This window comes from Crinia signifera, chromosome 1, assembly GCF_055691185.1.
Source record: "Crinia signifera chromosome 1, ASM5569118v1, whole genome shotgun sequence".
In the NCBI taxonomy this organism is placed as follows: domain Eukaryota; kingdom Metazoa; phylum Chordata; class Amphibia; order Anura; family Myobatrachidae; genus Crinia; species Crinia signifera.
Window position 1 is genome coordinate 417,373,924 of NC_139217.1, and position 26,405 is coordinate 417,400,328.

At 44.0% G+C, this 26,405-nt stretch overlaps 2 pseudogenes; both read left to right on the forward strand.

Moving 5' to 3' along the window:
* Positions 1–1,008: 1,008 nt before the first annotated feature.
* LOC146040617 (5S ribosomal RNA) lies at positions 1,009–1,127 on the forward strand (annotated as a pseudogene).
* A 6,282-nt stretch (positions 1,128–7,409) lies between these two features.
* LOC146040628 (5S ribosomal RNA) lies at positions 7,410–7,528 on the forward strand (annotated as a pseudogene).
* Positions 7,529–26,405: the final 18,877 nt, after the last annotated feature.

Genomic DNA, 26,405 nt, shown 5'->3' on the forward strand with positions numbered 1-26,405 from the left:
GGAGGCGAAACACGTGTTCAAGCAGGCGCCCCACGTTACCCCCACTCGAGCAAGACGGACCTGGCTCTCCCTTCCCAATCCCCCTGCATACAGCCGACTTCCAAACCGCAAGTACGCATCCTGACGCCCGCCGCGAGGTACGGCGGTACCTGAAGTGACCACAAGCCAATGCTGGCATTTACACAGCAATCAGGACGCATCGCCGCACTTCCCCAGCCGCATCTCGGCTACGGACAGCCTTTACCATCCCAGCTATCGGGCTCTCTGGATCCTTCCCCCCAGCCGGCACGCTAGGGGATAAGGTACAGGAGTTGCCACAGTCTGGATTTTCAGCTGTGGTACACTCCTCTAACGAACGCTAGTATCATACTTGTATATTCTTATGTGTTTAACGCCAGGCTCTCTTAGCTGCTTAAATTGACTATATCTGACAGCTGCTTAAATTGACTATATTTGACACCTATTGCATCAGTCGTTATATCCAGGTTTACCTTTATTTTGAGTGATTAGGCTGCAGTGTTCAAATACCTGCACCCAGCCATCAATTACCAGCAAGTCACTGTGCCTCTGAAGGATCAAAGCTCATCCACATTGCACTTAGGATACACTGTGACTTAATGTCAGATTTTCAAACAAAATGTATCAATACCTTTGACTAATCCTTTGCAGTTATAACCAAACCATGTGTATATGGTAACAATAATTGTATGACATAGACACTGGAACCAAAGCTGTATAAATAATCTAGCTATTGCAAACCTGTCATATGATACCTACTCAGTACATCCAGCTTATTATTATTATTATTATTTTTTATTTATTTTTTCCTTACTACTTGCCGCGAATGACCCATCTGTAAACTGTACGCTTATGGTACCTGATGCAGCTGTGTGACATATACTCAAATCTTTTGCCTTTTTGTCCCAAATTATTTGGGTTTATTTCCGGTTTTTGGATGTTATCCAGCAGTTAACCTGGGCTGTTGGGTCGTGACATAATTCACATTAAATATACCACCATACCTCACTGGTGTGCCCAAACCCGTCTCGAACTTGGAAGCCAAGCAGTGAAGGGCCAGGGCAGTATCCAGGTGGGTGACCCCTGGAGAAGTCCAGGTGTGGTACTATACCTAGGTATCCCAGTCAACAGACAGACAGCACAGGAGCCGCCTACTGCTCGATTTCAAAAATAATAAATTTTGTCGGCCAATACAGGCATTAATTGTACCTTTTTTTAGCTCACCTATAGAGCCACCCAGTAACGTGGGGTCGCTGACACCCCAACCTGTGTAACAGTTTGGGGCAACTAACTCATTTTTGCCACCTTTAGGTCACTCTGGTTATTATACCTTTGATGATCACATGCAACAAATGATAAATTATACGTGTAGTAAAACTTTAAAAATTGATATTTATATCAGTAATTATTATACATTAGTACCACACAACAAAAACAAACAAGAGACTCAGAACAATTTTTATTGTACTCATGCGTCATGCCATTATATCTTAACAAGTCCACATTAAAAGTTATGTCTTAAATATTAATTAATATACTTTACATTTTCAAAGAGTGCGCCCAAAAAGCGTTTACTTTCTTTTGTTTTGCCCCTTGCAAATACAAAACTAACCCACCCTCAGTTATTGTTACTGAACGCTGGGCGCACCACCAACCATATAACCACCGGCATTTTAGTTTATGTGGTTTCTTATGTTGGTTACAATAAATTGGTTTAAATAATATCAATTTAATAATTGTTTCAGCTGTGCGGGTCCTTTCCCACTTCTTCCTTGCACCAAATCATACTGAGGTCTATCTCAGCTCCAAGGATCCAGCACGCAATTTCAGTATTCGCACAGAAAAAGTTGGACTTGTACGTTAACCCCAAGATATTAGATCTTCTTTTTCCTAAGGACCATCTCAATTACCCAAGTCAATGTCTAATTTCAGTCTCAAACAAGAACTACAACAGAAGAGGAGAACGGACAACCTAGACAGCATTTTTCCCAATAGCCTGAACGACACCATACCAGATTCCAATTGGACTGATGACCTCAGTAAACTTAAGTATACCCTACAACGCCAAATCAGAACAAACTGGGACCTTACCAGTCTCGAGAATTATTGTAGACTCAAGATCACACCACGAGGACTTCGCCCTAGGACATTCCCAGCTTTTGAGCTTTGCACTGAGAACCTAAAACGAGAGTGGGAGAACAGTCTATTGAAATGCTCTCAGGAGCTGATGAGCATTCTAATTCAACATAATAACCTAACTTTGGAAGCAATCTCCAAGGAAATAGAAATCCTAGGTAAAAAACTTGAACCTTGGGAACAAACCCCGGCATTCCAACTAAATTTTGAAAAAAACAAAAAGGATCTGGAAGACTACGAAAAAACTATAATTGAGAGAAAGAAAACCAAGTTTCAAAGAGATCAAATAGACTTCCAATCAGGCCGTGTTTTCAATTGGACTAGAAGAAACTTCAGAAGAGAAAACCCCAGATATCCACCATCTACATCCGATACAGAATTATCAAGTGTAGAAGATTATAGTGACGATAATCTACCGCCAGTGACTGCCACATCTAGCAGATCTTCGAATCAGACTCAACGAACCCAACCATCTACTACAGTCTACCACACCACTGAACCTTTTTTAGATTTTGGCCGGGGCAACAGAGGCCAAAAACAAAAAGAAAGACCAGACGGAGCCACACAAAGAGGAAGAAGGGACAGACCAAGATGGGAACAACAAACTCCAAACCGCTATCCCCAACGGGACAGACAACCCAAGGAACGAGCATATCAAAGCTACAGATAATAAATCTATCCTCACACATACTATCAGAAGCTCAACAAGAAGTGCTACAAAAGGGACTAACCTTTTGTCCAACATCCAACTTTGATAGATTTCAGTGGGAGACTAACCTTCAACTTTTTGGCCGGAAGCTACTCCTCACGAAATTTCATGCCAAGAAAGATCAGTATGAAACACAAGCCTCCACATGGACTAGCCAAGAACTGGAAGCAATCACCATTCTGGAAGATTTGGAGAATGAGGAGGAGCCAAATGAATCACCAACCAGACCCAGGTGTAAAAAAAGATCTACTTTTTTTCCCCCCACCAATATCTGTCCAGAAGTACAGATATTCACAAATTTGGTCTCAAGGGACTTGGATAAATTGCATTTAAGAACCAACAAAATGTACAAGAGCAATATCACAAGAGCACAAAGGAAGGCCATTCAGGAGATAAAACAGTGGGAAGACGTAATACTGAAACCATCAGATAAAGGTGGCAATATTGTCATCTGGCCCCTGCAATTATACCTGAAGGAAGCTGACAAACAGCTAAATGACATCACATGCTATACTAAGACCCTGTTTGACCCCACCTCCAATTTTAAGATCTTATATGATCGGATCATAGACAAAGCTAGAAATAACAATGTCATCTCCAAAAGTGAACATCAATTCCTCCAAACCCCACATCCTAGGATTGAGACCTTTTATATGTTACCCAAGGTCCACAAAAACATCAATGAACCACCCGGACGACCTATAGTGTCAGGTAATGGTGCCCTCATTGAACAAGCCTGTATCTTTCTCGACACACATTTAAGAAAACATGTACTCTCTTTACCTTCATATACACAAGACACAGCAGATGTGCTAAGGAAACTTAATGAAATACACCTGGAGGATGATGAGTACCTAGTGAGCATGGACGTGGAGTCACTTTATACAAGCATACAACACGATCTAGGAATCGAAGCAGTTAAATACTTCCTTGCAATGGAAGAAACTGATGACTTCCACAGTTTCCTATTGGAATTACTGGACTTTGTCCTCAAGAAAAATTATTTTATCTTCAACAGTCGGTACTACATCCAAGGGAGAGGTACTGCTATGGGCGCGGCCTGTGCCCCAACATATGCAAACCTCTTCCTTGGGTGGTGGGAACGTGAACACGTGTTCAATGACAACTACCCCGTCTATGAAAGCAGTATCACCACATGGATGAGGTACATAGACGATATCCTCCTGATTTGGAAGGGTTCTGAACAGTTGTTAATTCAATTTGTGGATCATCTGAACAAAAACTCATTAAACCTAAAATTAACATATGAACACAACTACTCAAGTATCACATTCTTGGACTTGAGAATTTACAGAGGGGAAGGCAACAAAATTGAAACAGAGCTCTTCAGAAAAACCACGGCCACGAATACTCTACTACACCAATCCAGTGCTCACTTCCCACCCACAATAACCAACATTCCAAAGGGTGAGTATTTAAGACTAAGACGAAACTGTTCAAGTGACGAAGTATTCAAGATGAAAAGCAAAGAACTTGCTGAGAGACTTAAGGTTAGAGGATACTCCAACAGGTCAATAAAAAAAGCACAACAAAATATCCAGACAACGGATCGCTCTAAAATCCTATTTCAGAAGGCACAAACTCCGCCAAAAGCCACAGACAAGACTATCAGATTTGTAGGGAATTTCTGCTCTGAATGGCGACAGATAAAAAGTATCATTCAAAAACATTGGCCTATAATCATGAGTGATGATGACCTTGCAGTCAATCTTAAACCCACTGTAGATATGAGCTGGAGGCGGGCCCCAAATCTGAAAGACCAACTGGTACGGAGTCATCTCACTCGAGAGAAATCAAGACCAACTTTACCCAAAGGCAGTTATCCATGTGGGAACTGTAAGGTGTGTCAGTACATTAATAAAACCAAAGAGATACTGGACAAACACGGTCAAACTATCCCAATCAGAGAGTATTTCAATTGCAAAAGTAAAAATGTGATATATTGCATCACATGTGAATGCAACATGCGCTATGTAGGAATGACCTCGCGCATGTTGAAGTCAAGGGCATTGGAACATTTGGGCAATATTCGAAACGCCCCTACGGACATCTCAAAAATGAAACAACTTACCACCGTGGCCCGGCACTTCTACCGAGCCCACAATGGTAAACCAAAGGGATTCTCCATTTGCGGTCTAGAACAGATCCATTTGGGCCAAAGAGGAGGAGACCTTAATGTGACATTACTCCAAAAAGAGAGTAAATGGATCTTTCGCCTGGGATCACTAGCCCCACATGGACTAAATGAGGATATTAAATATGGGTCTTTTCTTAAACCAACCTAAAGTGTCACGGTAACCAGTCTGACCCAGTCTAAAGGTTTGCCATCATAATCAAAGTTCTTTACTATCCAACCAATCTAAAACACCAGCCACAATTGAGCACTTAACCTAATCCTAAATCACTTCACCTATTCTAGGTGGGTATCATCCAACCCATCTAGAAGCTATATCACTCCATCCCCACCATTATTCACCTCTTCACTAATTTGCTAGTATTTAGTTTTAGTTTTTCACGTTTTTTCACGTGCATGCAATCATGCATTTTCATCCAGCAACAACCGCACATCTGGGATCACATCCCACCTAACTCCGATACATCGGTCCCCCCACAATCCACATCACTGTCACAATCAAAGGCTCGATAATTATCTATTTATTCAACAAATTCTAAATCTATATATTTATTTCTTCTATGTAAACTGTCCCCAACCTACCACGATACACAGTGCACTTAACAAAATGTCCAATCTAGTCACAGTGCACGCATCGATAATCAAGCTACCTATCACCTCACGCCAAGGTCACCATCGAAAGCCCGAACCATAATCAAAGTTCCAGCTATCCATTTATGATATTTCACATGAGCAGCTATGGTTCAATCATGTTTCTCTCTATGCCTTATGCCTATTGTCGAATCAGGTCCATCTATGTTTCTGTTTTCTGTCTGAACATTGCTAACCTCTGCACATCTCCCATAATGATTATACCCCTCCCTCCACAATGTCAACCAGGGCATCTTAGAATAATCCAAATCTCAACATATCTCCTCTAGGTTAAGAGTCTGTCCTTTCTCCTCAACTGTAGTATGTCACCAATACTAATATGAATGAACCATATAAAAAAACCAAATAATAAATAATTAAAAATAAAAAATTAAAAATCAATAAATCTCAAAAAAACTTAAAAACACTAAATAACTATTAATAAAAATTAATAAAATAAAAATTATTTAAAAAATTTACAAACTAAAATATCAAAATATTAAGTATAGAATAAACTACCATAATCACAAAAAGCATGCAATTCTCCGCTGGAATCTACCAGAATAAACATTCTTTTAAAAGCGATAACCAGCTTAAATTGTAAAATCTGTGATGAATCTACAATCACAGACACCAGCAAACAGCCCATTGGCTGTCAAAACTGTCAATCAGAGACTATCTAATACCATTGGTCAGGAATCAGAATAAAGGGCAGTTGCCCTCAAACAAGATGGCGCTGCATGAAGAAGCCAAGGAGGCGAAACACGTGTTCAAGCAGGCGCCCCACGTTACCCCCACTCGAGCAAGACGGACCTGGCTCTCCCTTCCCAATCCCCCTGCATACAGCCGACTTCCAAACCGCAAGTACGCATCCTGACGCCCGCCGCGAGGTACGGCGGTACCTGAAGTGACCACAAGCCAATGCTGGCATTTACACAGCAATCAGGACGCATCGCCGCACTTCCCCAGCCGCATCTCGGCTACGGACAGCCTTTACCATCCCAGCTATCGGGCTCTCTGGATCCTTCCCCCCAGCCGGCACGCTAGGGGATAAGGTACAGGAGTTGCCACAGTCTGGATTTTCAGCTGTGGTACACTCCTCTAACGAACGCTAGTATCATACTTGTATATTCTTATGTGTTTAACGCCAGGCTCTCTTAGCTGCTTAAATTGACTATATCTGACAGCTGCTTAAATTGACTATATTTGACACCTATTGCATCAGTCGTTATATCCAGGTTTACCTTTATTTTGAGTGATTAGGCTGCAGTGTTCAAATACCTGCACCCAGCCATCAATTACCAGCAAGTCACTGTGCCTCTGAAGGATCAAAGCTCATCCACATTGCACTTAGGATACACTGTGACTTAATGTCAGATTTTCAAACAAAATGTATCAATACCTTTGACTAATCCTTTGCAGTTATAACCAAACCATGTGTATATGGTAACAATAATTGTATGACATAGACACTGGAACCAAAGCTGTATAAATAATCTAGCTATTGCAAACCTGTCATATGATACCTACTCAGTACATCCAGCTTATTATTATTATTATTATTTTTTATTTATTTTTTCCTTACTACTTGCCGCGAATGACCCATCTGTAAACTGTACGCTTATGGTACCTGATGCAGCTGTGTGACATATACTCAAATCTTTTGCCTTTTTGTCCCAAATTATTTGGGTTTATTTCCGGTTTTTGGATGTTATCCAGCAGTTAACCTGGGCTGTTGGGTCGTGACATAATTCACATTAAATATACCACCATACCTCACTGGTGTGCCCAAACCCGTCTCGAACTTGGAAGCCAAGCAGTGAAGGGCCAGGGCAGTATCCAGGTGGGTGACCCCTGGAGAAGTCCAGGTGTGGTACTATACCTAGGTATCCCAGTCAACAGACAGACAGCACAGGAGCCGCCTACTGCTCGATTTCAAAAATAATAAATTTTGTCGGCCAATACAGGCATTAATTGTACCTTTTTTTAGCTCACCTATAGAGCCACCCAGTAACGTGGGGTCGCTGACACCCCAACCTGTGTAACAGTTTGGGGCAACTAACTCATTTTTGCCACCTTTAGGTCACTCTGGTTATTATACCTTTGATGATCACATGCAACAAATGATAAATTATACGTGTGGTAAAACTTTAAAAATTGATATTTATATCAGTAATTATTATACATTAGTACCACACAACAAAAACAAACAAGAGACTCAGAACAATTTTTATTGTACTCATGCGTCATGCCATTATATCTTAACAAGTCCACATTAAAAGTTATGTCTTAAATATTAATTAATATACTTTACATTTTCAAAGAGTGCGCCCAAAAAGCGTTTACTTTCTTTTGTTTTGCCCCTTGCAAATACAAAACTAACCCACCTTCAGCCTGGACAGGTAAGTTCTGGAGGGTGGGACCCCTTCATTGGGGTACCGCAGACATTCTTATAATAGGCCCTTGAACATTTTCAGCTGCAGACCAATGAGGCCCTTAATATTGCCTTGTGGATCATGAAGAGCTACTTGACATACTTCATTCTGCAACATGCCCTTGCTAGCAATATGCCCCATCATCCCTGCTGCAGGGCTGTTGGGGGATGTTGCTAGCGACCCGTGGGTGTGTGCTTATCATGGGTACATGGAACCAGGCGACATATAATCTAGTGTGTACCCAGCTTGAGGGGCCTAGCAAAGGTGCCAGGCCTCTGTGCAAAAGCTCCGTTCTACGGCATGTGCCAGAAATGCATGGCATTATTCATATTGTAGTTGTTTTTAACTGCTGGGCAAAAACGCCCAGTGTGTATGCACCTTTAATAACATGAAGAAGTCTATACAATTCCATGGATAATTGAATACCCCCCCCCCCCCCCCCCCACCACCAGATATTGAGGTGTACTGTATATAGTTCCACTGCATCATATGTATCCGGTGGAAGGTTATAATAGATCTAGTTTTAGTGTGTATATTGGTTGGTGTATACAGTAAATCTCTGTCATACATCTTCAATTTCCTGCAGTCTACAGTAAAGAAGCATGTAACAACAGTCTACAGTAAAGAAGCATGTAAATAAGAGATTTTTTGAAACATAAACAAGCAAACAGAATCTAGAATATGATAATATGCTAATGGCGGCTGTGGCAGGTTGGTGAATACGTGAATGACTGGTAAGCAGCTGGAAAGCCGTGCAGAGTCCGGTAAGCGACTGGGAGGTGAACAGCATCCGGGGAGCATATGGGAGACGGACAGGAGCAGGATACCAGGTGTGGCTTGGAGGTCAGGCATGGACAAGTAGTGCAGGTGCGATGGTACTTGTTTCCTATCTGGGCGCCCACGATCAAAATCGCGGTCATTGGGGGTAAAAATCGCGGTGATCGCGGTCATCGCGGGCATCGCGGGTAAAATTGGATGGTCGCGATGCCCGCGATGACCGCGATCACCGCGATTTTCCCATAGGGAACAATGTTAAAAAGGCTGATTGACCGCGATTTCACTGTTAAATGGCTCAATTGACCCGATTTGGCCATATTAACCCTGAATTAGGCCCAATTAACCCTTAAATGTCCCCCCAAATTTTTGACGCCACCCCACGATCCACGCCAACCCGAAGCGTGGCGAGCGCAGCGAGCCCGCGAGGGGCGGCGGTACGCGTCCTCCGACCTTTTCATGCCCTACTATCCACTAGGGCGTGGTGTGAGAATATAATAGTGTGGCGAGCGCAGCGAGCCACCGAGCCCGAAGCGTGGCGAGCGCAGCGAGCCCCGCGAGGGGACGCGGATACCTGCACAATTATGCGCGTCCCCTCGCGGCCTTCACAGTGAAGGTATCCGCGTCCCCTCGCGGGGCTCGCTGCGCTCGCCACGCTTCGGGCTCGGTGGCTCGCTGCGCTCGCCACACTATTATATTCTCACACCACGCCCTAGTGGATAGTAGGGCATGAAAAGGTCGGAGGACGCGTACCGCCGCCCCTCGCGGGCTCGCTGCGCTCGCCACGCTTCGGGTTGGCGTCGATCGTGGGGTGGCGTCAAAAATTTGGGGGGACATTTAAGGGTTAATGGGCTCTGTGGCCCATTTAACATTGATTCCTATGGCCAAATCGGGTGGATTGAGGCATTTAACAGTAAAATCGGGTCCATCGCGGCTTTTAACATTGATTCCTATGGGAAATCGTGAGCATCGCGTCGCGGGCATCGCGGGTACATTTATGGCCGGCCGCGACGCGACCGACACGATTTCCAAGTTTAACATTGGTTTCAATGGGAAATCGCGGGCATCGCGTCGGTCGCGTCGCGGCCATACATAAATGTACCCGCGATGCCCGCGACGGGCGCCCAGATAGGAAACAAGTACCGGTGCGATTTAGAAGCTGAGCACCAGCAAATAAAATACACACACTGGCAGCATACAGGAACAAGGTACCTAGACCGGCAGGAGTGACCACAAACAGATGTCTTCGTATGATGTTGCTGAAAGCAATCACTGGTCCTGAATGCAGGATATTTATCCCTCATGTGCTACAAGGATTGGCTGTCAGGAAGGTGGGTAATCCAAAATACATGGCATGGATACAGAAAGCCTCAGGCAGAACAAATCAGATGTGAGACCTGGAAGAGGGCACCGAAGGGTTACTGGAGATCTCTGCTGCAGGCTGAACTTACACAGGTGCTGCAATCAGTCAGCAATGCTCAGAGCTACACGGGACTGATTGGCAGCATGGAGCAGAGCAAGGCAAAGATGAACTAAACAGGATATATCACAAACCAAGTAAGACAGAGTACCCATGTTCGAGACATCAATCCTATTCTGAACAAGATGGACATCTACTGAACCTGTGTTTCCATGAAATGTCTGAAACTGGGCAGCAATGTGTAAGAGATCTGTCTTGTGGAAGTGTTATGGAAGTGCTGAAGACAGATAGCTAAAGCTCAATGTGATTCTGAATTGCATGCATGGTGAGGTAGCCTGATTTGGATAGATCTGTTGCATATAGCATTGGTGCAAGAGCCAATGATGATAGTTGAGTCAGGCAGTGTTGGCACCGATTGCTACTTGCAGACAACTGATCCCACATAAATCCTGGCATTAGCTATACGGAACCTCACATTACCCTAAGGTGATACATGAATCCAGCATTCATGGCTGCCTTCAAAGTTAGCCACATCCGCTCTGAACCACTGAACAAGTAGGCAGCAATGGTTAGTTGAGAAAGGGTTTGGCATTGAATCAATTCTGCAAGAAGACTTTCTAAACAATGTTAAATATACTAGGTGTATTGTTGAACCATGGATATTCCATATTTCCATATTAGACTGTAAGCTCTCATGAATAGTGCCCACTTACCTCATGTGCTTTTCCTTTCCTCACTTATACCTTCATCTTCTTAACACTAATTACTAATACTTAGTAATTACTAATTACTAATACTAATTACTAATACCCCTTTTCCACCGAGGCAAAAACCCTTGACAGGTCGACAGAAGTTTTGTATATTTTTATGGGGTGTCATTTTGTATGTTGACACATATGCGGCCACAATTATTGTAACATGTCTAGATGATCACCATGCTTCGCTTGCCACAGTTTCCTGGTTCCAATTGACCAAATGTGTGCTGACCATTATCATGTCCACCTTTTGTACCTGTTGGCCTTAAGTACTACCTTTTAGCCTTCAATCTTTTAAACCTGTTGACCTAATGCATGTCATCGATATTTGGTCCAACTGCTGACTGTCTACCTAGATACTATGAGGGGTATTCAATGCCATGTCGATTAGTTATCGGCACATAGAAGTGCTGATCTCTCACCTCCAGGGTATTTAATGAATCCTTGCATGTTCCGTGAGACAAGGTTCACTCGCCGTCTGCCTCCTCGCTTATTCTCTGAAGCAAGGTGGCAACAATGAGTGTAGCCATTAAAATGGTGAGGCTTGCCACATTTTGTGGTGGGCTCGCCACAATTGCGATGAACCTCGCCGTGTAAGGGTATCCTCAATGGCCTCTCCCGGTGAGGATTCGGTACCATCACTGAATACAGCAACGGGTTTTTGCGGCGTACGAACCCCCTCGCCAGCGGTATTGAATACCGCTGTATGGGGTAAATTTACTAAGATGGGAGTTCTATTGAAGATGGGATATTGCTATTGGCAACCAATCAAATTCTATCTATTATCTTCTAGAAGGTGCTAAAAAATAACTAGTAGAATCTGATTGATTGTTATGGGCAACATCCCTTCGTCAATAGAACTTACCCCTATCTATACATTGGAATTCTTGCTTATTTGGGCATTATGACTGGTAATGCTCCAATCCACATCCATGTCCTGCAATGCTATGTAGCTGCAAGTCACTTTTTTTCTTTAATCCACACTGTATTTGCTTAACTAAAGTGCCATGGACCCCTTGTGGTGTTATATAAATAACTAAATGAATAAAGTCTTATAATAGTAATAATAATAACAAAAAATAATAATAAATGGAGGTTGAGATGCGATATGATTAGTATGTTCAAATACAGGATTGGGAATCATATGGAACTGGGAAATGATTGGTCACTAACAGGCCTATACTTAGGACACGCGGGCAAGTACTGAGGCCAGGGCCGGTGCAAGGCACCGGAGTGCCCCAGGCGAGGGGGGTGGGGCGCCCTGGTGCTTACGGGGGGGGTACCTGCGGAGCTGTGTGATCTGGCGGCGGCGTCCCTGCAGTGATGCGCGCAATCCGGCAGCCAGGCGGCGGCGCGGGAAGCGCTGATGGGTTTGAAAACTCGCCGCACGCTGATTGGCTGAATCTCAGCAAATCAGCATGCAGAATGTTTACAAACCTAGCAGTGCTTCCCGCGCCGCCTGGCTGCCGGATAGCGCGCATCACTGCAGGGACCACGCCGACAGATCACACAGTGCCGCAGGTACCCGGCACGGACACCCCTGCAGCCTCCATGCGAGAGGCAAGGGGCGAAGTGCCGCCCTCCAGTGGCTGTCGCCCTAGGCAAATGCCTAGATTTGCCTAGTGGTGGCGCCGGCCCTGACTGAGGCTCGAGGAAAAGAAATTCCATACTGAATTGTGAAGAGGATTCTTAACCATTAGAGCAGTAACATTCTGGAACTCATTGCCGTTGGGGGTGATTACAGCAACTACTGTTAATGAATTTAAATCAAAACTGGAAGCATTTTTGGCCACTAAGGGAATCCTATAGATATGACTTATTCAAGTCAGTAGTTATACGTTAGATAGGTTGAACTCGATAATTTAACGTCTTTTTTCAGCCTTAATTACTATGTATGACATACATACATACATACAGGGGCGCTGGAACGTTTTTAGGTTGGGGGGGGGCAAGATATAATCTCATTTTGGCGCCCCCTAAATTGCTATATGTTACCCCCAGGCACTATACACACTGGCAGCGGCATATACACGTGGGCATTATACACAGGGCAGCGGCATATATGCATGGGCATTATACACAGGGCAATACGGGCACAATGCTGGCAATACGGGGACACTGCTGGCAATACGGGGACACTGCTGGCAATACAGGCACAATGCTGGCAATAAGGGCACACTGCTGGCAATACGGGGACACTGCTGGCAATACGGGGACACTGCTGGCAATACGGGGACACTGCTGGCAATAAGAGCACAATGCTGGCAATAAGGGCACACTGCTGGCAATACGGGCACACTGCTGGCAATACGGGGACACTGCTGGCAATACAATGACAATGCTGGCAATACGGGGACAATGCTGGCAATACAGGGACAATGCTGGCAATACAGGGTCAATGCTGGCAATACAGGGTCAATGCTGCCAATACGGGGACAATGCTGCCAATACAGGGACAATGCTGGCAATACGGGGACACTGCTGGCAATACGGGCAATACAGGCACAATGCTGGCAATACGGGCACAATGCTGGCACTACGGGCACAATGCTGGCAATACGGGCACACTGCTGGCAATACGGGCAATACGGGCACAATGCTGGCAATACGGGCACAATGCTGGCAATATGGGGACACTGCTGGCAATACGGGGACACTGCTGGCAATACGGGGACACTGCTGGCAATACGGGGACACTGCTGGCAATACGGGCAATACAGGCACAATGCTGGCAATACGGGCACAATGCTGGCACTACGGGCACAATGCTGGCAATACGGGCACACTGCTGGCAATACGGGCAATACGGGCACAATGCTGGCAATACGGGGACACTGCTGGCAATACGGGGACACTACTGGCAATACGGGGACACTGCTGGCAATACAGGCACAATGCTGGCAATACGGGCACAATGCTGCCAATACAGGGACAATGCTGGCAATACAGGGTCAATGCTGACAATACAGGGTCAATGCTGGCAATACAGGGACAATGCTGGCAATACAGGCCAGCATTGTCCCTGTATTGCCAGCATTGTCCCTGTAATGAATACAGGGACAATGCTGATAATACAGGGCCAATGAAGGCTGGGCAGCTCCTTAATTTTGCTCACCTCTTTGGTGGGTGGTCGGGCGGCTCCTTGATTCTGCAGGCGGAAGGGCGGCTGGGCAGCGCCGGGTGGGAGGGAGGGCAGCCGGGCAGCGCCGGGCAGCGCCGGGCGGGAGGGAGGGCGGCCGGGCAGCAGAGAGGACGGCCGGGCAGCGCCGGGCGGGAGGGAGGGCGGACGGGCTTGGCGCGCGCTGGCCGCATCGTCAGCCCCCGCCCACGTGAGCCGCGATGGGACGGTCACTAGTCAGGGGAAGGAGACGTCACGTCTCCTTCCCCTGGCTTCCGCACTGGCGTCTGCTTTGGCGCCTCATGAATTTTGGGGGGGGCAAGCTGCCCCCTCGCCCCCCCCCGTTCCGGCGCCACTGCATACATACATACATACATACATACATACAGAAGTCAAAAGGGAAAATAATGTGATGTGATCATTAATGTGTGTCCCAGCACAGTGTAAAGCACCGAATACTGTTGTGTTTCACAATAAATGTCCCTACTGCACTACCTTCCATCTAATCTTATATTATACTTTGCAGGGGTACATAGAACCTAAGCCCCAGCATGTCTGGGGGCATGGGTTGCCAAGAGGCCCTGCCATGCAACCAAGACAGTGTGACCATGCCCCCTTCAGCAGGTGGTACCGCATTTATGAAGGGATATGGTAACTTTGCAACAACCCTTAGTAATGGGGTCCAGCAGAACTTAAGGGAGCGGTGCACTTTTTCAGAACACTTGAATCAAAATAGATAAAGAAATAGGTTTTAAGAAATACAATTTGTAAGATACACTTACTGTACACACATAAACAAAAACACACACACGCACACACACACATCCATACACAAAAAAATCAAAGAGCAAGAGTTATTAAACAGGGAAAAATGAAGCCACCTCAACAGCAATTCATCACGTCAGGAGCAGCTGTCACTTCAATCCCAGAGAAATATATTCAGCTCTGACACCAAAGAAAATGGATAATGAATTTTAGTAATATGTATCATATGGGGGAGTTACTCCACAGTGAATGCTGCTTGATGTATGAGGAGTTTGAGAATATGATATAGTATAGGTCCTCCATAAAATACCCTACTGACAATGGTCTATTGAATTATTGATAAGCAGGGAATTCCATTTACATTTGTTTTTCTGTGGAGCCAGATATTGAGTTCAAATTTCTATTGATCAAAACTCTTGTATTTTGTTTCTTTAACAAATGGGTTTCCTGGAGGAAGATTATGTGACTATTATGTTTTTCATGTCTTATTGTGTAGGATTGATTACTGGTGAGTGGAATGGATTTTATGCATTTCAGATTAATATTTCAAAGTGAAAAAATGGCTTTATATATCATTTCTTATATATCACAGATACTAAATGTTTAATTCTCTTTACTTGCAATTTACAATCTAAGCTTTAACCTGTGTGTAACAAATGCAAAGCACTGAAAGGACAGTCTTTGCTCATCCATGTAGACATATTAATCAGACCATCCTCATTATTTTACTCATATATCATACTGTAATGCAACACAATATGCAAATGATTTGCTATTTTTGTGCATTATCTAATATCAATAACAATGAAAATAATTAGGCTTCATGTCGTCTTATTTCTATGCAATACTTATTCCATACTTCACATGTGAACCATGAATGCATATGCATGGAACGGGGGAAGGTAAGGATGGGTAAAGGTAGGAAAAGCACTGGAGGGGAGTGGTGTAGTCTAAAGGTTGACAATAACTTTGTCAATATTGATAATGTCAACACCCCAATGCCAACAATTTAAAGTTCAAGACAACATGTAGACAGAATGTTGATGGGTACATTTTCGACATTGCCGGCATTAGGGATAGGATTAGGGTTTCAGCCCTGAAGAGAGGCTCAGCGGTAGGGATTAGGGGGATTATTCTGGTTCACTAGCAAAGGCAAATTCGCTCTCTGATGGACAAAACCATGTGCACTGCAGGTGGGGCAGATGTAACATGTGCAGAGAGTTAGATTTGGGTGGGGTGTGTTCTTCAAACTGATATCTATATTGCAGTGTAAAAATAAGCAGTCAGTATTTTCCCTGCACAGAAACAAAATACCTCACTCAAATCTAAGTTTAAAATATGTTCATATTTAATTAATTTGTATTTGATGTAATTTTTAAATATTGTATATTTTACATTTAAATTACAATTTTCACAGCAAACCCCAGCTCTATGTTACGGTATCTCTATACTTTACCTATGCTTTCTCTAGGTTCAGCTACAATTAATGTGAGGCAGGGAGAATTGGACCAAGGTAGAAAGCAGAAAGAATAAAGTACAAAATAGGGAATTAGCTGACAGAGAACAGAGATGGAGATGGGAAGCAACAGTAAAGCCCCGTACACACGGGGGAGATATATTGCTCAGCCATATATAGCTGAGCAATATATGGCTGAGCAATATATTGCTCAGTTTCTCATTTTCATCAGCGACCAGAGATGGTCGCTGATGAAAAAGGAATTGCCGGGGGAGCCCGGCAGTGGTAATCAGCTAGTCACAGGAGCATGTTCCGATATATCGCCGGTGCACACTCCCATCGTGGGCAATATGGTCGATTAGCGACCATATTTCCTGCGATATTACACAAAATCGCCCCGTGTGTACGCACCTTTTGACAGATCTAAGAGATGTAGAAATGGGTGTCACTGGTTAAAACTGGAGCAGTCTGAACCCTGGAATCCAAACCAGAGTAACTCCTTGCCGCAAGCTCTGCCAATCTGGAATTTGTAGTGCTCATTTACTTAAATCTTTTGAGTAAGAAGGTGTTCCACTTGTCATCCACAGTGAGACCAAGACCAGAGGAACATCTTAAAGGATGGTACTGTACCATTGCTAAACAAAAATAATTCTTTGGACTCCTGATGGGTGCTTTCTAGATGTCATTGTTTTGATTATTTTTTTCTGAAAGACACCATTATGGTGGAAACAATTTTGGATTATCTGTTTTATATTTTAAGCTGGGAAAGTGAACTTTAAGTGTGAACGTAACCAATAATAAAGTAGTTTATGGAAATTATTAGGAGGCACAGTCTGTTTTTCTCACTTTCTTCATACTATGTGATGGACAGAATTGCTTGGGTGATAAAGATTATGAGAAATATACAGATTCATCTGCAAAATTAACTGAAATTTATTACGAGGCTTTGTTCGTCTGATTTCAGTAAGGAAACACACAAAGGGGAGTGTATCATTGGTGAAGAAAGCTTACATTTCTACAGAGATATACTGTACTTGCTCTCTGCATATTCATTATAAACTCAAGGTTGTGATCAGTAAGAAAAATGTACAACACTATTGTTTGTTTCTTTGTCTCACTTTATTCATGTAATACACTATGTGGAAATCTTGTGAAAAGAAATGTATGAAAAGAACACTTATTCTCAGATAGCGCAATGTATTGCTCACTGCAGTACCTTGTTATGTTATACAAAGTGGTATAGAAGATGTTTGCCATGTATTGCAAGAACTGTATCATATACTGTAGTACTACCACTTATATGTAATGTGTAGCAAAATGTGTGTGTGACACTGTGTGCAAGAATGTAAGATTTAAAGGGAGCACATCTTAATGAAATGTGCTATGCAAGCCTATGGTGATTCCAATTTGGCTCCCAATAGTTAAAAATACACCCCCCCCCCCCCAATGTGGTACTGAAGAATTGTGCACATCAGAAAGGGGTGTGGCCAAATTACAAGGTGTATGTCCAAAATGCCCACTGAGTCTCCCTGACATGCTCTATCAGGGCCTTATTCTAGATAACTCTTTCTGACCAAATCATTCTTAGATGGACAAAACCATGTGCACTGCAGGTGGGGCAGATGTAACTTGTGCAGAGAGAATTAGATTTGGGTGGGGTTTTACTTCAAAGTGAGATCTATATTGCAGTGTAAAAATAAAGCAGCCAGTATTTTCCCTGCACAGAAACAAAATAACTCACCCAAATTCAATTCTCTCTGCACATTTTACAGCTGCCCCCCTGCAGTGCACATGGTTTTGTCCATCTAAGAAGGATTTTGTCAGTAAGAGTGAACTAGAATAAGGCCCTCAGCAACTACACATCACTACACATCACTACACATCACTGCACATCACTGCACATCATAGAAACATAGAATTTGACGGCAGATAAGAACCACTTGGCCCATCTAGTCTGCCCCTTTATCTCTCTCATATGCTGCACTACCTCACTACACCTATATGCTGCCTGGTGCGCCCCCCCCCCCCCTTCTTCATCAACCGCTTGCCATGTAGGGTGCATGTGCATGCACCCGGTGAACTGAATATTCGCCGTGGGTGCACGCACGGTGTGTCTTCACGTGTGCAGAAACGCGCCTTCGCATTCACAGACGCAAAACATCGGGCCTCCGTGCGAATGCACGGAGGACTGAACGGATCTGAATAAGGTCCTAAATCACTACACTACAGTACATTCCCTTTTATATGCCAAAGTACATCACTACACTACTCCAATCTATACATTACATTACATTATTACACAACATCCCATAAACATGCCACACTAAGGCCCTTATTGTGCAGGTTTGTTCAACTGTACACACATGCGACCTTAGGAGCGGAAATACGCTTGCAAATGAACTCGAGCAAAGTACTGTAGGTACTATATTTCGAATTACACACTTACCATGGTGAAGTTTTATATCTGTCCTAAGGAGCTTCAGAGCAGAACAAGGGCGACCCTGCCACATGTTAGAATGTAAGGAGAAGGCAGGGCACCCAGAAGAGAGCTGGGTAGAGCAGGGCTTGATCCTCAGGCCTAGACACAGCATGGAAGATGGGAAGTGGGGACTGGCTAAGCATAAGAAGGGGGCAGGGCTTGCTACCCCAACTTTGCTGGGATGGACAGGACAGGCCACAGGGAAATCTGGGGCTTACTCCTCCAATCTAGCAGGATAGAGAGAATGCTGAGCGAGTTGGTTGCCTGAGGAGAAGGGGCGGGACTTGGTACCTGATGTGGCTGGAACAGGGTAGGGTACAGGGAAAGTTGGGACTGGGTTGCCTGAGGGGAGGAAGCGGCGGAGCTTGCTCCCCCAAGCTGGGACACACTGAGCAGTGTGGAAGAGAAGCAGAGATCTGCAGGCTCTGTCAATGTGCCCCGTCTCTGCAGTCACTGTATGACAGGCCCCTCAGTGCTAAGCTGCCGCTGATCAGCTGCTGAAGACCACTGGTCATACTGCATATACTGTAAATGACCAGCACATTGTGTCGGAGCGCAGCCACTGAAGGTTGCACGAGGGCGGGTTTACAGGTAAACTGTCCCGCCCAAATCTACCCCTGCCTGGGACCCCGCTGGGGCTGCTTCATGCTCATGACGCTGTTGCTTGTGTGACAGACAGTAGAGTACAGTTGGCAGCCGGCAGCAGCAAGCTAGCAGTTGGGAGAACGCCTCTTCTGCCTGGTGCCTCCCTGCACTGCATACACTGTGCCAGCTTTGCTCAGTGGCACAGGAGGGCGGTGGGTGAGCTGCGTTAGCAGTCAGCAGATGAGCCGTGTAGGCACAGTGCCAGGCGAGGTGCCCTATGCGTTTGCACGGCCCATCCACCTGTAGAAACAGCCCTAGGGGGTGCATTAGTTACACTAAAGCACCACCTAGGGTCCGCCTATTATTATTATAATTTTATTTATAAGGCGCCACAAGTGTTTTGCAGCGCCGTACAAAGGAACAATACAGGGAGACAAAACTTGGCATAACATTGAATAAATAACAAAAGTAGAGTACAAATAAAGAGCACCACAGTTTAATACACATTACAGCTTAAATATAAGTAGTGAGGACTCAATCAACATACAACTAGAGGCTTGAGGCCAATGATGGAGATGGGTATGCAGACAAAGATGGTCACTGAGTGAGTATAGGAGAGCTGTGAGTGAAATGTGAAGAGAAGTGGGCTTTAACAACAGGAGGGAAGAGGGCCCTACTCGGAGGAGCTTACAATCTAGTAGGAAGGGGAGACAGACAGTTTACAAGAGGTGCAAGCAAGTGGGTGGTGGCTAAATAGCAGGATGTAAACAGGCAAGGGGTCGGAGAACCAGCTGGTTTGTGCAGTGGAAGGGTACACTTTGATGAATAGGTGAGTTTTCAGTGCCCGTTTGAAGCTTTGCAAGGTCGGAGAGAGTCTAATGGAGCGAGGAAGTGGAACACTGAAGGGGTGCAGCACGGGCAAAGTCCTGTACTCTCGCCTACAGTTTGTTACTGCTCATGTTAAGCCTCATACACATGGGCCGATTTCTCCTAGCCAGATGGGTGAACGAGCCGGGCTAGGGAAATCACCCTTATGCTTCCCGACAGCTAAATTGCCCAGATGTGTGAATGGGCGATCTGTGCTAACCAGTGCTCTAACACTGTGATCTAGTGAGGCGATGGCAAATCTAGAGAGATAACTTAGGAAATGGGCTTAATAACCCATATGGATGACCTTTTAACCTAATGCATACAGTAATAATGTACAGATTGACAGCTCTTGAGTTGGGTCCTACTGAACATTCATCTTTTTATAGATACGTCTTTTCCAGCTTACGTTTGGCATTCAGTTTTAACAAGGTCCCCAAATCACTAACATTACTACTGAAACATGACAGTTATAACCACTAGGTTGACATTGTTATTTTTTATTTAATAGAGCATCTATATCGATGATAACAATTGAAGTTCCATTTATACTGAAGTAGATCCTTTGGAGGCGCCAAGCTTTCGTTACAAGACAAAACATGACAGCTCGAAACTTGAGTGTTTTCTTCTCAAATCCATGTCTTATGTAATGGATTTTGTTGCTTAAAGTACATACAGCTGGGTACTGACATGGTATTAATCAAGAAGAAGATAACAAAAAAAAAGTTAAAGAACAATAGAATTGGGTGTATTAGTATAAGAACTTATTTTATATTAGTGAACAAACAAATATTTTCCCCAGGTAAATACTGTGTGATGATTATAAAGGCAATGCATAATGACAGTGGGTCTAATTGAGTTATTTTCTTTCTGTGCAGGGTAAATACTGGCTGCTTTATTTTTACACTGCAATTTAGTTTTCAGTTTAATCACACCCCACCCAAATCTAACTCTCTTTTCACATGTTATATTTTCCCCACCTGCAGTGCACATGGTTTTGCCCATTTTGAAAAGAAATTTGTATTGCAATCAAGTCTGAATTGGGCCCAATGTTGCTGTGTCACGAGATAAATCTTGGTCCTCCAACACATAGGCCTGCAACTTTATCTGCTCACTTTATTCAACTAATGTACTTTTGTTAAAGTTTTATCCATTAAATAAAGCATACACAGCACAATAGTGGACCAGAACAGGAAGCATGGACAGTACAGTGGGGTGTGTATGTACAGTATCATGAGTGGACGCAAGGCCATCAAGTGCCAACAAGGCCATGGATACTCAGTCCCCCCACCCCCAACACACAAACACACTTCATGTCTTTGAGTGGATAAAATCATTCCCAAGGAGACATATCTAGAGTTCCAGACTGCCCCTTGTCTGCCTCTAAGCCCCTGTTATTAACTTTTAATGAGAGTGCACACTAATGCTGCTCTGATACGTGGCACCAACAGTAAACTGTCACCTCACGCAACTGCCATTCAATTGCAATTCCAGTTGTGACGGCAGGACATAGAACCTTATTCAGGTCTATTCGGATGCGGACAGATGGTGTGCATCGTCGCATGCGCAGACTCATTTCTGTGCATCTGCAGGCCATGGCGAGCAGGGTGTTTGCTGGGCAAGGGACCCACGATTGGGGGCGGGGGGCATTTGGTTTCAGGCCGGGTGATTTCCCATGCAACATTCTTCCGGTGACGCTGGGGGCAGGCACAAGGGCATAACTAGCAATTTTGCTACCCCTGCCAAAATAAATTCTGGCACCCGGTAGAACACGGTGGCCGGTGGGGATAATAACCCCTGCTTACCACATCCTTACCACATCCTGCCAGCTCCTGCCCCAGTTTTCCATCTGTGGCGCTGTTCCTGGCCACAGTGATCAGACAGCCTATCTGATCACTTTTGCCAGGACCCTAACCCACGGTGCGAGGGGGGGGCAGGCGGCCTGGCAATTTGCCGAGTGGGGTCTGGTGGACTCGCAAGGCTGCCTTGTGAATCAACCAAAATAACCCCCTATAGTAGCCTTCAAATAATTATTATGACATTTTATTTATAAGGCACCAAAAGTTGTTCCCAGCACACATTAGAACAGGCATGTCCAACGTTGGCCCTCCAGATGTTGTGAAACTACACGTCCCAGCATGCTTTGCAATAGTTTTAGCATTCTCTAATAGCAAAACTGTGGCAAAGCATGCTGGGATGTGTAGTTTCAAAACATCTGGAGGGCCAACGTTGGACATGCCTGCATTAGAACAATATATGGTACACGGAACTTAATGTAACAGTAACGGTGTTATCACCTAATTTATCAATACACAATAGAGCTGTTATATAATCAAGCAAGGGAGCTGTCCACATACTACTAGGGGCAGTCTATGGAAAAAAATAAGAGTGAGAATTTTTGGGTATAGACAGTTGACGAGTAGAAGACAGGTGTATTTGAAGTGTGAAAGAAAAAGGTTGTGAGAAAAGGGGCAAGAGGGCCCTGCTCCAATGAGCTTACAATCTAGATCAGTGGTAGCCAACTCCAGTTCTTCGAGAGCTACCAACAGTTCACATTTTCCAGACAACCTAGCTGCTGCACCGGTGCACTCATTACTCACTAACACATTTTAAAAGATCCACAAGTGGAGCCAATTACTTCACTTGTGATTCTGTGAGGAGATCTGGAAAACATGTACTGTTGGTAGCTCTCGAGGACTGGAGTTGGCTACCCCAGATCTAGATTCTGCTACCTCATTGACCTCCCAGTTTTGACCATGTCTGTACAACTCATCAGTCCTGCTACCACTGCACCAATGGCTGATGCCTGGGGTCATGACCCTTGTGATGAATTCTGGTTGTGACTCTGAACCCAGGTGGTCAGAAGTAACAATCCCTGTGTCTCATGACAATGATGACTACTGAGGAGAGTGACTGAGGGAAGTGGGGCTAACCTCCTGTCTGCTTTTTGTGCCTTCTCATTGTGTGCACGGTATACATTATAGTTAGGGAAACTGTTACAAGCTGCAGCCGCAGGTTGTTTCTGTTTTTCTCTTTGAAAAAGTTCACATTGGAGCGAAACGCGTTAGGGGATCCAGGCACCCATGGAGAGGAGTTACTTTTTCCTGTGAAGTCCACCATTGTTGTCCCATGCGCTTATACTCACTCTCAATTCCGCCAGAGACATCGACTATACGGGCGGTTACTACACGGACACCGAGTTCCAGCTCTGTTGTTATCATCAACTGTGCAGCGGGTGAGAGATGCAGCACAGTACGCCCCACGGACACACCGCACTAGCCGGAGGTGAGACCACCCACTGCTGCGGTACCGTACTGACATCACACTGCTGGTTTTCAGGTGGTTCTCTTACCCGGCAACTCATCTTGTATTCACCGCAAACTAGCAGGTAGCAGCACTGGGGGCAGTGAATACCTCACGGAATCATCCCTCAGTCTCCCTGCATTTTCCATCTTGCTACAAAATATTTACTGGAGTCCGTGAGTACCACACTTGTGGAAACATTATCCCTGCTAAATAACCAAATACGCTTGGAGACCGATTAGTTTATTGGCAACTTGGTGGACAACCTATATTCATATATGGAATTTGAATAAATCCCGGGGACATTCATTTTTATCATATACCTTTTTATGCATATTATTTTCGCATTATTTATTTTTATATATATATATTTGATTTTATTTATTTTCATTAATTATGTTATAGCTTTCATATAAACACACAGAAATAGGTGGCCACCTAAATTATATGAGCATTGTTCATTTATTTATCTAATATTCATTAATATTTTATATTGTGTGAAAATTGTTCAATATTGATATGTTTTATAAATGAAATTTTCTACAAATCATTAAATAATCATTTTTTAAAAATTGTGTGTAACAGTGACTCAGCCATATTGCAGTCTATACAGCCAATAGCGCAGACACTGGGATCTTTATTTTTTTGTTGTTGTTCTATAGAAGGTAAACCTACATTCGTGTGGGGTAATTTCCTTCTAACTAGGTGTGATCGCACAGTCACACCACCCCGTCTGCAGCTGAAATTATACCAGGGAGTTTTCATTTTCATTTTATTATTCATTATTTACATCAAGTGATACACAGCACCTAAAATAGGAGGGTAACCTCAAGGAAGTTTTGCTACTGGTGAAGCCTTAGCCCGCAGGAGGCCAGCAGGACCGTAGGTTCATGGCAACCGGGTTCACACACCCAGTTCTCCCTAACAGAAACATATTTTATTATACAGTATCTTGATACAGAGAATTTATACTACAGTTAAAACTAGGCATGTGCACCGGCCACTTTGCGTGTTTTGGGTCCGGTTATCTGTCCGTGTTTTGGATCTGGATATGTTTTGAAACATCACCCTTCCGTGTTTTGGATCTGTATTTTTTGAAGAAAAAAAAACATAATTACCACTAAAAATCACAGAATTTTTGTTCCTACACTATTATTAACCTCAAAAATATTAATCTTCACTCATATCCAGTGTATTTTGAATACCTCACAATATTGATTTTAGGCCAAAATGTTGCACCAAGTAGCTGGATCACTAAGCTAAGTGACACTAGTGGGAGTCACAAACACGTGGCACTGCAGTGGAAGACAGGATGGCAGTTTGGAAAACTAGGCCGCAAAGAACACATATTGCCAAAAAAAGAGTTAGTAGTATCACTGGACTGAACTTATGCAGCAATATCAGTGAACTTTAATTTCAGTACCACTGGACTGGACATTAGTCCCCTCTTCCTTCCAGGGGCTGGCAGTCAGATCGCCAACTACCAGCCCCCACTAGCTGCCGGAAGGGGATGCGTGCACATCCCCTTCTAACGGTGCTGGTTCTCAATGCAGTCCCCCACCTCCCCCATTCCCCCCTAACCCTGCCCGCCTCCCTGAAGTGGAGACAGGCAGTTTTCGCGTCCCCGCCGCACGGAAACTGGGACGCTCGTGCGTCCCAGTCAGATAGAGCACCATCTCACCAGCAGGAGCAATCTGGCGAGCCCCGGCGCTGGCTGAGAGGCCCTCCATCTGTACATTAGGAAATGCTGAATGTTGGATCACTTGCCATCGCTTACTGAAACAACATGCTCAATCACAAAATTATCCTACATGATGTCACTAAACCTTTTTTTTTTTTTATTGCTCTCTTGAAAATGATTTAGATCCACAGGGTTCCATGTAGATTGATTGATCTTTAAATAAGTGCACAGTTAGGATCGTCTTATTGCACTGTGCATTGCCAGACTGCATTATATCAAAACAGGTGTTCACATACACGATATCCTTGGAGAGATAATTGTTCTGCCTCTAGTTTTCTGGAAGGTACAGTAGACAGGAAATCGTCGACAACTAAAATGTCAATTTTTTTTTCGAAATAGAGCATATTTCTCAGTGCTGGAACTTTGGGGTATATTTTGCAAGTTGCACATTTTAAGGCAGTTTGATTTGTGGCTCATAACCCGTGAGATTTACTAAGGGCATAGCTGCACATTAAACTGAATTTTTACACATTTCCCGTGGTGAAACTGTCATCTTGACTTAGCATGAGAAGAATATAAACCATGAAATGTGCAGAAAGGACAAGTTGGCACTACAATGGTAAAACAGTATATGTTGCCTACAGTACATCATAAATAATGTTTTTTTTACATAGGTATAACTTAAATACTGTTACACCCATAATAAAATAGTTTTTTCCCCACCTAATATAAAAATTAAGTAAGTTAATATTGACCTCTTAATTAAATGTAAATAAATATTGTCCATGTTAAAGTTAAAAGCTGAGGTAATGTATAATTTTGCATATTTTTCAGTTATTAGTGGTCTGCAGGGTGGCAGAGAGGGGTGGGGGGTCAGGTACATTATCTGTGCACGGCCTATTTATTATTATTTATTTATTAACAGTTTCTTAAATAGCACATAAACCATACATATTCCGCAGCACTTTACAGAGTATAGTTTAACATTCACATCAGTCCCTGCCCCAGTGGAGCTTACAATCTACATTCCATACCACATGCGCACACACACACACACACACACACACACACACACACACACACACACACACACACACACACAGACATTCTAGGGTTAAT